Genomic DNA, 14,231 nt, shown 5'->3' on the forward strand with positions numbered 1-14,231 from the left:
TGACATAAAAAAATATTACTAAATGTGATTTAATACATTTATGAAGTATTCTATGGGTCCAAACATCACTTTATCATCATGTCACACAACTGTGGTCTCAATTAGGGCTCCATAATTAATCAAATATTAATCACAAATTTGGCTTTCCACAATTAAATGAACATGATTGGCTGTAATGTTGACGTTCAAAATGCATACTCCATTTTGGCTTAGCTTTTGGGGGAGCTGACATCCCCGTAGACTGTATATAAGAAGTGGACGTAGTTATCGTGACGTTTTGTGGACTACCGTTTTGAAGCCTTGAGTTCGCGAATTTTGCACGTCTTCATCGTCGTTCTCGGCCATCAGCATCTTGGTTTTAAGCCATCGCCATCTTGATTTTAAGTGTTGCCATCTTGGTTTTAAGCGTTACCATCTTGATTTTTGACCGTAAGCATGTTGGTTTTAAGCTGTCTCCATTTTGGTTTTTGCCCGTCGCCATCTTGGTTTTTGCCCGTCGCCATCTTGGTTTTTGCCTGTCGCCATCTTGGTTCTTGCCCGTTGCCATCTTGGTTTTTAGCGTTACCATCTCGATTTTTGCCCGACGCCATCTTGGTTCTTGGCTGTCAGCACCTTGGTTTTAAGCTGTCTCCATTTTGTTTTTTGCCCGTCGCCATCTTGGTTTTAAGTGTTGCCATCTTGGTTTTTGCCTGTCGCCATCTTGGTTCTTGGTCGTCACCATCTTGGTTTTAAGCGTTACCATCTTGTTTTTTGCCCAAAAGTGACCGTAGTCGCAGAAACACCCATCCACCTGATTGTGAGTTTGAAATCTGTACTTTCTTTGACCAGTTGTCTTGATGCATCTGTGACATTTACACCTCTGGACTTGTTTTCTTGGAATAGACATGCTCCAGTGTACTGTACAATATACAATAAGAAGTTCATATGCTGTTGTATTATTAAATGCCTACTGTGGACAGATAATTCACCATGGTAAAATGTCTACATTGTGTGCAGCTCTGATCTACATAGATGATACTCACAGAAAGTAGGACAGCTTTGAATAAATAAGTGACTGAGTGGCAGCAGCTCAGCCATTAAAGCCGGATTTCTAGTGCTACTTTGACAACAATATAGAAGGACTGAGGATCAGTGATCTTTCTATCTCTATCTCTTTCACTTGGATTATACCCACATTGCAGACTGTGCAATTATGCACAGTAATGCATAATTGATTTTTGTGACACTTTATTCCAAATTAGAACCAAAGAATTGGGGAACGACATTTTATTCTTTAAAAGAAATTTGTGTTTTACTTAAATTTATTATATAGCGTCAAATCATAACAGAATTTATCTCAAGATGCTTTTCATATAGAGCAGGTCTAGACCGGACTCTATGATTAATAGACCCAACAAGAGATCCCCCAATGATCATGCTCTTGGTGCGACAGTGGCAAGAAAAAACTCCCCTTTAAGAGGTATAAACTTTGGGCAGAACCAAGGAGGGTGAAAAGAGATGTCGCGCGTCACTCATCGCTAGGGGTAAAAGAAAATATCAATATGGATTCTCAGTAACACTATTCATTTTTAATTAATAGTTTACATGCAAAGATTAACTCAGTCAATACTTTAATTTGCAAAGAGATGCATCCTCTCAGTGTATGAGCCTTCTCAAAGTAGTGCTGTGATGTTGGATGTTACAGGGACTGTGATAAATGCAGATCCCACTGTTCTGATTGCATAAAAAAAGTACACTTTTTACTCAGATTTTATGCATATGGCGGTGTGTTCTTTATGCGACAGTTTTCCTTAAATTAAAAAGAAATGCAATGTATTGAATCGTAACCCTGTATCGTGATACGTATCGTATCGCCAGATTCTAGCCAATAACACAGCCCTACTCATCTCGTCATATTATTGGGGTACAACGGGTACGACACTTGCGCAGTCCGCGTGTGTCATACCCCACAGCTCAAGACCCGTGTCCCAGCCTCTTTCATGAAGCCTTTGGCGGAACCTGACTCTGGGTGGGCGGCCATCTGCCTCGACCGGTTGGGTTGACAGAGAAAGACAGAGAGATGCACAGCAACCACAATGATAGCTCAACAGCTATAATAGTAATACAAATAGGACTAATAATAATCAGCTAGCTATGTATATTGCAGTGTGGGAGCCTTGCCCAGTCCGTACCGTCAGGAATGGCACTGCACCCCTCAGCTGGCATGTGTCCTCTGCCCGCTGTTTACATCTGTGGCTGTCATCTATTTATTGTATCTCTGTAACAACCTCTACAGTTTTTCCTTCTATGACAATATTGTTTACTTTAATGCAGTTAAAGTAGTACACCGTCGTATATGTTAATAGTGGTGAAAATGCCATTTCATCACATCTTCCTTCCTTTGAACAGAGATGATCCTTCCAACCAGAGCAGGGGGGGACTTTGTACTGGGTCTGGGAACTGACAAAGTGTGTCAAGAGGATGAGGGAGCAGGCCTGCATGAACAAATTAACTGCTGATTCTTCTCATATTTGTGGGAAACGTGGCATGCTGTCGACTGAATCAGGGACAAGAAATGTGATTTTCTTTTTCTTTTTTTTCTTTTTTTTTTGCCTAAAATGTCTAGGGATGCACCGATCCAACGTTTTCAGTCCCGATACCAATCGTAATACCTGGGCTTTGGGTATCGGCCGAGACTGAGTACCGACCTGATACCATTTCATAAGATTATCCAGCTTTGACTCTCGTGATGTTTGTTCATTTCTGTTTATAGTTCACAAAGGGAGGATTTTGAGTAAATATCTTTCATCTTTCCACGGTTGATAGGTTCATATAACGCACCATCAGTGCTGTATTCAGCCTCTGTTCTCAGAGGAGTCTTCGTGCTGGTTTTCATGCTTTTTAGGTGTAATACTCGCGTGGATGGAGCTTCTGGGTAGCCTGATTGTAAGGTCCTGTGTAGTGTAGGATTTGGAGTTGTGTACATTCACACTTTGGTAACCACAGGATGCAAGTATTTGAAAAAGAACCCCCAGCTTACCCTAGATTCTTGCTATCACATGATTTCCACAGTCTGGTTCCGGCTGTTACTTGTTTTGGTCGGCTTTCCTCCCTAATTAGGCTGTAAGGAACCTTGCTACGAGTAAACAGTGTTTCTAACATGTCTGTGAATGGCAGTAATAATCAGAGCTGTGAAATTCCACTAGCTCATTCGTCACTTCCTCTTGTGTCCCTTTAAATAATTATAAACACACAGAGAGCTATCGTGTAATCCTCTGTAGCTCGGATTAGATTTATCTGTCTGGAGCTGCCCTGTCTCACAGTCAATCAACTGTAAGGAAAGTAATTTATGAGACCTGAGTGAGTTTAGTGCTCGATTTTAATATATTCACCATATTTGTTTTAATCCACAACACAATTCCTCATGCTTGGTGAATCAACTCACTTTGCAATTTATTAAAGATGATGATGATTATTATTATTTTTGTTATAATATAATTCATTAATGTTATTCATGGAGGTCTTTCTATTTATTTATTCATTATTATATTTATTTTTGATGGCGGTTTGATTATATGGCTTATTAACCAGTTGCTATGGGCACACACTTACCAATCAGCTGTGGGTAGTTTCTCCTATAAAGTTCCTATATTTATAGTCTGTTGGGTATACATATCTTACTAATTAATTAAAATCGTTGACATTTAGTAATAATATAAGGCCTATATAAGGCATATAAGGCTTGATGTCTTCTTCAATCTGGGGGGCTTCAAACACTTCTCTGTCCATAGCAGCTGGTTAAACAGCCATAAAATCAAACCGCCATCATAAATTAATAAATAAATAGATGGATAGATAGACAGATAGATAGATAAATAGAAAAATACAGATATAGATAGATAAATAATAATTAAAAGGCCCTAATAAATGCCAGTATTTTTTTTAAAATTTATTTATGATGGCGGTTTGATTTTTAAGTGTTTGAAGCCCCCCAGCTTGAAGAAGACATCAAGCCTTTTATGCCTTATATTATATATATTATTAATATTGGCCTTATATTTTTACTAAATGTAAAAGATTTTGTTTGATAAGTAAAAAAGTATACCCAACAGAAAATAAATATAGGAAATGAAAAATAAAAAACTACCCACAGCTGGTTGGTAAGTGTGTAAGTGTTTGGGAAGAGTAGATTGATATTCCTCAGGTTTGGTGGTTTTTATTAAATGTATTATTATTATTGTTATTATTATTATTATTAATAATAATAATAATAATAATAATAATAATAATTTAATTTTTTATAATATAATTTATTAATGGGATTTATGAGGGGCTTTTTATTTCAATTTTAGTGATAATCTTCAGGTTTGGTGGTTTTATCAAATACATTATTATTATTATTATTAGTGTATTTATTATTATTTTTACAATACAATTTATGAATGGCTTTTTATTTAAATTTTAGTGATAATCTTCAGGTTTGGTGGTTTTATTAAAAGTATTATTATTATTATTATTATTATTATTATTATTATTATTATTATAATCATTATTATTTTTTATTTTATTTTTATTATTATTATTATTATTATTATTATTATTATTATTATTATTATTATTATTATTATAACACTAGTAATTATTTTTTCACAGATTACATATCATCTCTCTTGTAAAAACTGTTACAGAAGCCAAAGTGTGGTGTTATAACCTACACCAGAGTAGAGAGACCTGTGAAACTCTGGTCAACGTCTCGCGATACGATTTGAATTTGTGAGCTAGAACGAGAGCAGCGAACAACAGAGCTCCCTCTGTGGGAGCTGTTGTCGTTGACTCTGAGCGGAGCGGATAGAGGTGGGACCGAAGACAAGAGGAGAATAAAGTGCTAGTAGCAGTGAGGAAGTCATTCACGGCACTGCACCGGGACCACTGACTAATCAACTAGAAACCGTGTTTGGACGGCAGACTGTTTCCCTTCGTCTCCGGTGCTGTCTGCGGAACAAGTGTCAGCAGCAACAGACGGTATGTTCTCATCGCTTCTAGCTAACCTCGCTAGCCACATGCTAACATAGCTCGCTGTGTTTGGTCACTGTTAGTTAGCTGGCTGCTTATCGTCATTAAGGCAACATGTCTAGTGGCTCATAGCTATATTTTTGCTAACGTCATGTGTCCTATTTTCTTTCGGGACACGTGTACCAGATGGTGGTAATTAGTGAGGTGACGTAAACTGACATTAAACACAATGAAGTATGTAGCTATAAGCTAGCTATCAGTCTAATGTTACTGAGAAGTCCAAGACAAGGAAGACAACGCCAACTGTTGGCATTGTAATGACTTCTCAAGTGAAGTCATAACAGCTGCTTACAGATGTATGATGCTTTCTAGCCTTTGTAGTTGATTAAAGAGTTGTTTTTAACCAACGCCAAGTACTGCAGCAGTGTGCTCAACTTAATGACTGCCATGACAAGATAAAAAGCAGAAAGCAGCAAAAGAGGAAAAGTTGTGATAGATGCCATAATGTCGTTATTGACATTGAGAAAACAATGATCAAAATGTATTCATGGGATGATATCGCATGGTTTATCATCTTTCTTATACTGTATGTGTATTTTATTTCCCAAGATCATGATGGGGATGATTAGCTGGTGTTTTAAAATCAAAAGCCTGAATCTCTGCAATGTCAATATGAAATTTCAATCACGTTGACTAATTCAACTTTTCAACACGGAACTCAAAAAATGTGATCTGTGTGAGATTAGAGAAATGTCTCAAGTGTAAGTGCTTGATGCTTCTCCCTCATTTTATTGGTGAAAAATAGAGACAGTCTGCTTTGCATGTTTTATTCTTCTGTATTTAGGGATTTTTTTCAGATGACTTTGTCATGACCTTTGATGCTTCTTGTAATACATGCTAAGATGGAGACCACAACTCAGTTTAGATTAAAAAAAAAAAGCACACAAAATGTAAATATGGATTAGCAGCTTTGAAGTAATGAAGATTAGACATGTAACTTGCACTAAGGATATGACTTAGTAACTGATATCAGCAGATCTTTAACAGGAGAAGAACTATTCTATGGTCCTTGAGTCAACCTGATAAGTATCCTGATATATAAATGATATGACTTGGATATTTGTATGCTTAGGACAAATGAAGCTACAGTTCTTGTTCCATTAAGCAGCTCAAACTTGGAACAAAAGTGAAAAAGCGCCTCTTATTCAGTATGGAGTTGAACCCTGTCAATGTAGTGAATGTGTATACATATTAGGGCTGGGACGATACACCTATCTCCCGATTCGATACTATCACAATACTTGGGTGCCGATTCGATATGTATTGCGATTCTACAAATATTGCTTTTCGATAATACGATTTATTGCAATTTTTGTTAACTTTTTTAACACTAGACCTTGGGAAAAAAGTTGAATCATACACTTCTAGGGACTTTTACTTTGGAAAATATCTAAATTAACATAGTAAAAATGTTTGATTTCCAGCATGTATGTAGTCAGATATGTCCTGAAGTCAAATATATCAGTTGTTGTCAGACATTATTTATTAAATTTTTTCCAGCAACCCAAAAATCTAAGAATAAAGACATTTCCCTCACAAATTAGTGGTATCTTCTATTTAATTTATAAGGGACATGTAATTTTTTACACTTCTGTTGAATATAATCCAATCAATCTTATTTCTATATATGTATTTTGTATATACAGTTCCCTTTGTTAACACCTTATTTTTGAAAACCAGACGTAGTCACATTTGTATGCTTCCTCTAACTTCTCCAAGTTGGTCTTTGGTTCTCCCGTCAGCGCCGTTCTCTTTATACATCCATGGTCAGCTCCATCGGGGCTATTTGAATGCATTTAACATAAATGTCAGTATATGGGTGCTCTACAGTTGTAGCGTCGGCCGATTTGACCACGGAGATGAGAGTGACCGCACGTAACCGCAATACAATAACATTTCCTGTCCATGACAGAGTTAGCATGCAGCTTTAGCTGTGATGTCTAGCTCTGCTTTTCCTGCAATGTGTGAAACCCAAAGTGTTTCCATACTTTACTGGATGTGTAGTGTTTACCACTTTGGATTTAACATGTGAGGGTGCAGGTCGTATCCACACAGACCCTCCACCGTTTCTTACTTTCTCGTTGCGACCAACTGCTGTTTATTTTGGTTGATGGATATGATGTCACGTTACTCAGACTAAAACAATATAAGCGGTAACTTCCTTCTACCTTCGCATAGACTTAAATAAAGCAAATATATCGATTTTGGAATTAAAAAATCGTTTTCAAAATTGTAAAAAAAATTGCGATACATAGGTGAATATATATTTTTTCCCACCCCAAATACATACTGTACAGCAGAGTGGAAATCTCCAGCTGCCACCCAGTGTACTTATTCTGCTTGACTTATCATTCTTGGCTCAAGAAAGACTGAACACTGCATTTGCCCCCGCGTCATTGTCGTTTGCTGGTGGTGGAAAAATTCAGAAGAATTACGCAGCCACAAGCTGTCATCCTCTGGGCTCTCTTTACTGTGGGAACCACAGCTCAGTCCAAATACTGTTGGGATGTGTCGAGAACTGAGCCTGAATAACATCAAACACCAAAGTGCATTTCTCTCATAGTCATTTAGCCAAGGATGTAAAGTTTAGCTATTTTTAGGATCTGAGGCCTTTTAAATACACTTGAGTCCATACTATAGAAATAGGGTCTATACATTTTTAGTGTTGGGCTATTCAGCTGACAATGTTATCACAGTGATATATCCAAATTGTTAAACAGGGTTTTTCCTTGCTCAAAATGAGGTGGAGGTGGGCATCCTGAACACGTACACATGTGCACATGTACTGTCCTGGACCGTGTATGGTCAATGTGCTAGATTGTGGCCGAATTGTTACTGGGATAGTGAGGGGTTTATAATGTGAATCCCTGGATATTAAATGTTCATCTGCAAGTTTCTGTAGTAGTCCCAGTAATATTTGTTCCTTAAGTGCACTTAAGTAGCATCTCACATGACATGGTTAAGTTGTTTGAGACTGAGAACATGACCACAAATACTGATATATCTTATAAAACAATTAGATTCTACTGGCAAAATATTATTTACACACTGTTTTTAAAGCATTTAAAAATGAATTAAAAAAATAATTGTATTTTAAGTAATCCACTCTCACACACTTTTACACTTTATACGACAGCCTATCCTTTTTTATATCATTTATTTTGATTATTTTACTTCCCAATTGAAATTATTTGCTTTTATCAGTAGCTTATTTGTGTAATCATGTTCTCAGATGTTTTCTAAATGAACTAATATCATGTTCTACAGATGTCTGTTAGCACATTTGTATTTGGTAAAGTGTGAAAAAGTTTAGTTAACTATATTTTAACCTCTTTCACCCGATAAACCCGGTACTGGGAGCTGTGTGTTTAAAACACTGCCTTTAAAAACTTAATAAAATGCTGTGGTGTTTTTTCCCCCAAATTGTTTCTAAAAGACAAGGCCTTAACACTACGAAAACAGCACTCCAAGTGTATTTTGTCCACATTTATAGGGTTTTTATGAGTGTTAAAGGCAGCTCTTCACAGTCATCAGTGTTTGGGTGTCAGAGGCCTCCCTGGGCTTAGCAGCATGTTGTCCAGACCTGTGTATTCTTCCAAAGAAAGGTCATTAGCCCAGCATGTCGACCTGGCCTGTGTTCTCTGTGTGTTTGTCAGGACACGTGTGTGACCTCCTTCTCTTGCTCTATGGTAAACACAGCTGCAAGGCTAGGTGGTGGTGGCCTGGCCACATCAGGGTGCTCTCATTGATTTTGTTTTGCATCTATGCATCTCGGATGATCAGGCGTCTATCTCATTGAGCTTCATCGCATATATAGATATTTGATGCATTGAAGTAGGACGGTGGTTTGATCAGTCAGACCAACTCCTCAGGCGGTTGGTAGTTTGTTGAGTGTAAATTCATAGATTTTGTCAAGTCATCTCTCAACTCCTCCCAAAAAGGATGTCATCTGAACTGCAATGCAGAAGTACTCAGTAACTCAGTACAGTGATCTCACATCTTTGCCAGCATTTGGTGCTACAACCTGCCTCTTTCACGGGCTGTCCTTTGCTGCTTATTTAAATTTGCAATGGACTGCTAAGCCTTGCACCCATTAAGGCCCTGACGCACCCTGACACGCCCCTTCCTTGCCCTTTCCTTGGTGTCACGCCCCGTCCTTGGCGTCACACCCCATGGCACATCCACTGAGCCAATTCGTACTGAAATTGCAAACTGTACTTTCGTGACAGCTGTTTTGCTTGCCTTTATATAATTGTGGCACGTAACTGAGTTTTTCATTTATTCTTATTACACGGCTTTGTTGAGTACCCGATTCTGATTGGTCAATCACAACGTTCTACGGTCTTCTATTTCTTTATAGCAGACCGTTGCTATGTATAACAAACCGTTGCTATGGGTGCAGTTCTGATGTCGGACTCTGGCGGACCGTTTTTGTGTCAAATTATTGATTTCTCTAGTAAGTAACCGTGTAATAAGCGGGATAATGTACAGCTAGCGGGTCATTGCTGGGGGTTTCTTTCACAACAATGACCGGCTCGATGTAGATTATCCCTTACTTATAATACTAAAAAGCTAAGCGAGATTGTGAAACGTAGCAAACTAGTTGCTCGCCGATCTCCCAGCTGGAGATGTGTGTGTGCGGCACCGGCCGGCTTACGTCACTTTAGCGTTCCTATAGACAGTGTGAACGCAAACAGAAAAAGGCCCTTGAAGGTATGTAGTTGTCAGGGGTGTGGTCAGTTCCTCTCAGTGAGTCCTCAGAACTGTTTGGTCTGAAAACACCTAATGTGTATATCAGGCCACCAGTGTAAATGTTATCTTTCAGGCTGAACAAACACCAACCATAGCATCCTATTCAAGAGGCCTGTGCAAATAAAAGGCAGGAGTGAAAATGAGTAAGTAGTCTTTAAGAAAATGAGGACACAATACATAGTTACTACTAATATAACCAGAGATATTGAAGGGGTGGTTACGGCAGTATTAATGGCAAGGCAAAATCTCTACCAGTTAACGGACCTCTATTGGCTTACAGTATATTCTGGTGAATATAATCCAATCAATCTTATTTCATACATGTATTTTGTATATACAGTTTCCTTTGTTAAAACCTTATTTTGAAAACCAAACGTAGTCACACATGTACTGTATATTTCCTCTAACTTCTCCAAGTCCGTCGCTAGCTCTCCCGTTAGCTCCGTTCTCTTTATACATCCATGGACAGCTCCATCGGGGCCGTTCGAATGCATTTAACATAAATGTCAGTATATAGGTGCTCTACAGTTGTAGCGTCGGCCCATTTGACCACGGAGATGAGAGGGACGGCCGACTTGACCGCACGTTACTGTAATACGATAACGTTTCCTGACCATGACAGAGTTAGCATGCAGCTTTAGCCATGATGTCTAGTTCTGCTTTTCCTGCTATGTGTGAAACCCAATGTGTTTCCGTACTTTACTGTATGTGTAGTGTTTATCACGCTGGATTTAAAATGTGAGGGTGCCGGTCGTATCCACACAGACCCTCCGCTGTTTTCTGCTTTGACGTTTCAGCCAGCTGCGGTTTGTTTAGGTTGACGGATACAGAACGGATATGACGTCACGTTACTCAGACTACAACAGTAAAAGCGGTAACTTCCTTCTACCTCCACATAGACTCAAATGAATCAAATATATCGATTCTGGCATCAAAAAATCTATTTCAAAATCTTAAAAAATATTGCGATACATAGGTGAATCGATTTTTTTAATAGATACTACTAATATAACCAGAGATATTGAGGGGGTGGTTACTGTGTCTTTTTCTTCAGCGTTACCAGGGGAAATACATCACATGCTCCCAATTTACCAGTCCATTCCTTTCTATTTCACACCCTTTCCCCGAGCTTTTAGCTCTCTCAGCTGAGCTCAAATGCCAGGATGCTTACCTCATTTCCTCCCCACTTGAGTGAAGTGTGGGAGGAAAGAGGGGAAGTCTGGGAGGAGGGTGGGGGGTGGGGGGTGGGGGGCAGCTGGAGACTGTACTGGCTTTGTTGGGGTTGGAAACTTTTCCTGTTCTTCTCCCTGTCGGCATGCCTTGCCTCTCTTTGTACATTCAACAATACCTTCCCTGTTCACACTGCTGTTGTGGTTGTTGTTTGCACCAATCCTTCGTCTCTTGTAAGGTCAAAACACAATGCATGACCAACAGGCTTATATTTCTCTTTCCACTGTCTACTGTGTGTAATTTGTACTCCCTGCAACAGAGGGAGATACTGTATGCTTTGAATACCTTCTGTGAACACACTAAAACCTGTCATTTAAACGCAGCCACTGACCACACCCCCAGTTTTTCAGCTTGCTCCACACTTCGGTCAAACGGGAGGGACACTGTTTGACTTTCATCCCACATCAGTCAATAGCTGCTCAGCGTGCCTGCCAGGAGGTTGCTCTGTGTCATGATGCAGTGGAAGCCCCCCACTAATGCACTGACTGTCCCCAGCCCCCCGAGAAGCCCAGGAATGTGCATAGAGGCAGCATTACACAGGAGACAGACAGGCCAGGAATGCAGTTGGAGCGATACTGACTGGCCAAATACACTGGCTCAGCTGTTGCATTTTTCACTGTTCACATTTGTCTGCATGCCTGTCTCATTCCTAGCCTGCCATCACTGGTGTCTCTCTGTTTGTATACCTGTCCATCTACTAGGGGTGGAAAAAAAAAAACAGTTCACCTATGTATCGCAAGTTTTTTTTTTCTTTACGATTTTGAAATACATTTTTTAATGCCAGAATCGACATATTTCCTTCATTTTAATCTATGCGGAGGTAAAAGGAAATGAGCACTTTTATTGTTATAGTCTGAGTAACCTGACGTCATATCCGTTCCGTATCCGCCAACCAAAACAAACCGCAGCGAGCTGAAACTTGAAAGCAGAAAACGTCGGGTGGTCCACGTGGATTGAACCTGCACCCACACATTTTAAATCCAAAGTGGTAAATAACAATCTTACAGTGTATGCCCAGCTTAAAAGAACACATTGTGTTGTGTATATAATACAGAATCAAGCCGAGCCATACCATGCAGTGGAAATTCGGCACTGGTAAAATAGATGGTCTAATTATCTACTGAATGGAATGACGTTCTCTCCTTGCTGTTGGACCACCGAAAGGTGCTGATTTACCTTCCTTGGCCTAGGAAAAGACTAGAATTGGATCTGGAGAGGTTTCCCCTTTGGAATTTCCCTTTAGTTTAGAGCTGGCCTAACCAGGCTTATGTTTAACCAGCGTGTCAACATGGTTGGAGAAGAACTCAGTGGGAACTTAAAAAGGTCCTCTAACTTATTGTTTGTTTAGCTGGTTTGCTTTTTGTGTGTATGAGTCTGTCTTTGAGAGGACCATTTCACTCATTGCGACTCTTTCACTTCTTTCACTCCAAAAATCGCAATAACTCATAATATCCAATGGCAATACTTGTAGAATTGCAATACTTAAAAATTGCAATACATATCGAATCGGCACCCAAGTATCGTGATAGTATCAAATCAGGAGATAGGTGTATCGTCCCAACCTTACAAAATATTAAATCTCTGAAATTAGAAATATTTTGTAAGCTATTTTATATAAAAAATTTTTGATCTGTGGCTTGGATTACACTTCAAGTTGCTTGAGGCTGTATCCTCTTTTTTATTTGACCTTGTGCTGAATATGTCTTCCATATTCATGGAGGTGAATCGAGAGATATTTGTTATAGGGGAAAACCATGGTTGTGTACCATGGTTCTCAGCTTGTTTAGTGAGAGTTGTACTCTCCCAGGCTGCAGCAGGTCAGCTGAGGTCAGTACTGGATCTGTTCTTTCTCTGGTATGCCCAATGAACTCTGTCCCAAAGGAAACCTCTGGCACGTCGACCAGCTCTCATCCTTCTATCTGCTTTCTCAGTTTGTTGCTCTTGTGCATGCACACAGAAACTGTCACTGCAATAGCATTTACATTTTTCTTTATTGCTCATTTGTACCTAGGTCTTAATCGCGTCAGTGTAAGAAGCTGTCTTTGTATTAGTGATTACCGAAGATTACTGAAAAGTAAGACAATTAACAGAGGGCTTTTTACAGGGCGATTGTGATCTCACCTATGACATCAAGAATTTTACTGTTTTTCCACGACGCAAATGTTTTGCTCCATAAAACCTCATGTGGTTTTCCCTAATCGGTTTTGGACAGTTGTTTACAACAGCAAAGTACAGCTTGTCAAATGTGGGTGCTTTGTCTTGCATTGGTTTTGGTTGTAAACAAACTCCGTATTGATATTTGTTGGTTGCGTCAGTAAGTAAAGTAGAGGGTGTGTGTTACACACTTGAATACTGTCTTTATTGTACATGTTCACATGCATTCTTAACTGTGTGCAAATGGGTGAATGGCATGTTTTGATTATTAGCTTCTGGGCTTTGCTTTTCTTCATATTTTCCTTTTCAGTGTTTATAATGCGCTCAGATTAAAAGACATATACCGTAGTACTATTATATTATTAGTGGAATGTTTTGCAGCCTGTTTTAATGCTTTTCACAATAGTACGCATCAGCTTGTCGGTTAACGGTTAAACGGTTAATTATTAACATCCCTAATATCGGTTATCAATATCCTTTATAACTAATAATAGGTATCGGTCCTGAAAAAAACACATTGGTCGATCCCTACTCCTAAACCTGGGTATGAATCGAACCATGACTTCTGTGTACCGTTATACCCCTAACTTTTACATTCTATCACCTGCTGTCAGGCTGCTCCCCGCAGAGGTCCAAATAAAATGAACAATTACAGAGCCTTGATCTCAGCGTCAATATTTCTCAAATCTGTCAAAACATGTCCAATGAAAACTGAGCATTTGTTTATAAGCCCTAAAAGTATGTTATTTCGTTCTTAGCTCACAGCTTCATTAGTGAGCCAATACTTATGAGTGACAAACCATAATCTCTTGTTTAAGAGGCCTGGGGAATGTTAAATTATTGAGTTTTCTTTCCATTGTCTTTCTGTCCATTCTTCTTTTTCACATTTTTGCTGCCTTCTCCTTTAGACATGTCACTTAATCTCTGAGGGGAAATGCACCGTGTGGAAAGCTGCCAGATCACAGGATTTTGTTCCTCACAGCATCTTTTTGCCCATTTCCTCTCCCTCCGTCATTCTTCATCTCTCCAAATCGTTTTTTGCA

General features: G+C 39.0%; 1 protein-coding gene across 1 annotated transcript in view; it reads left to right on the forward strand.

The window, feature by feature from the left end:
* Window positions 1-4,771: 4,771 nt before the first annotated feature.
* The window catches only part of LOC119497434 (E3 ubiquitin-protein ligase RNF19A-like), a 30,578-nt gene continuing 21,118 nt past the window's right edge, over window positions 4,772-14,231 (forward strand). The window contains exon 1 of the mRNA XM_037785564.1: window positions 4,772-5,001. The gene's annotated coding sequence lies outside the window, so the exon portion shown is untranslated. The remainder of the gene's footprint in view (window positions 5,002-14,231) is intronic.

Source organism: Sebastes umbrosus, chromosome 11 (genome assembly GCF_015220745.1).
Source record: "Sebastes umbrosus isolate fSebUmb1 chromosome 11, fSebUmb1.pri, whole genome shotgun sequence".
NCBI classification, from domain to species: Eukaryota; Metazoa; Chordata; class Actinopteri; order Perciformes; family Sebastidae; genus Sebastes; species Sebastes umbrosus.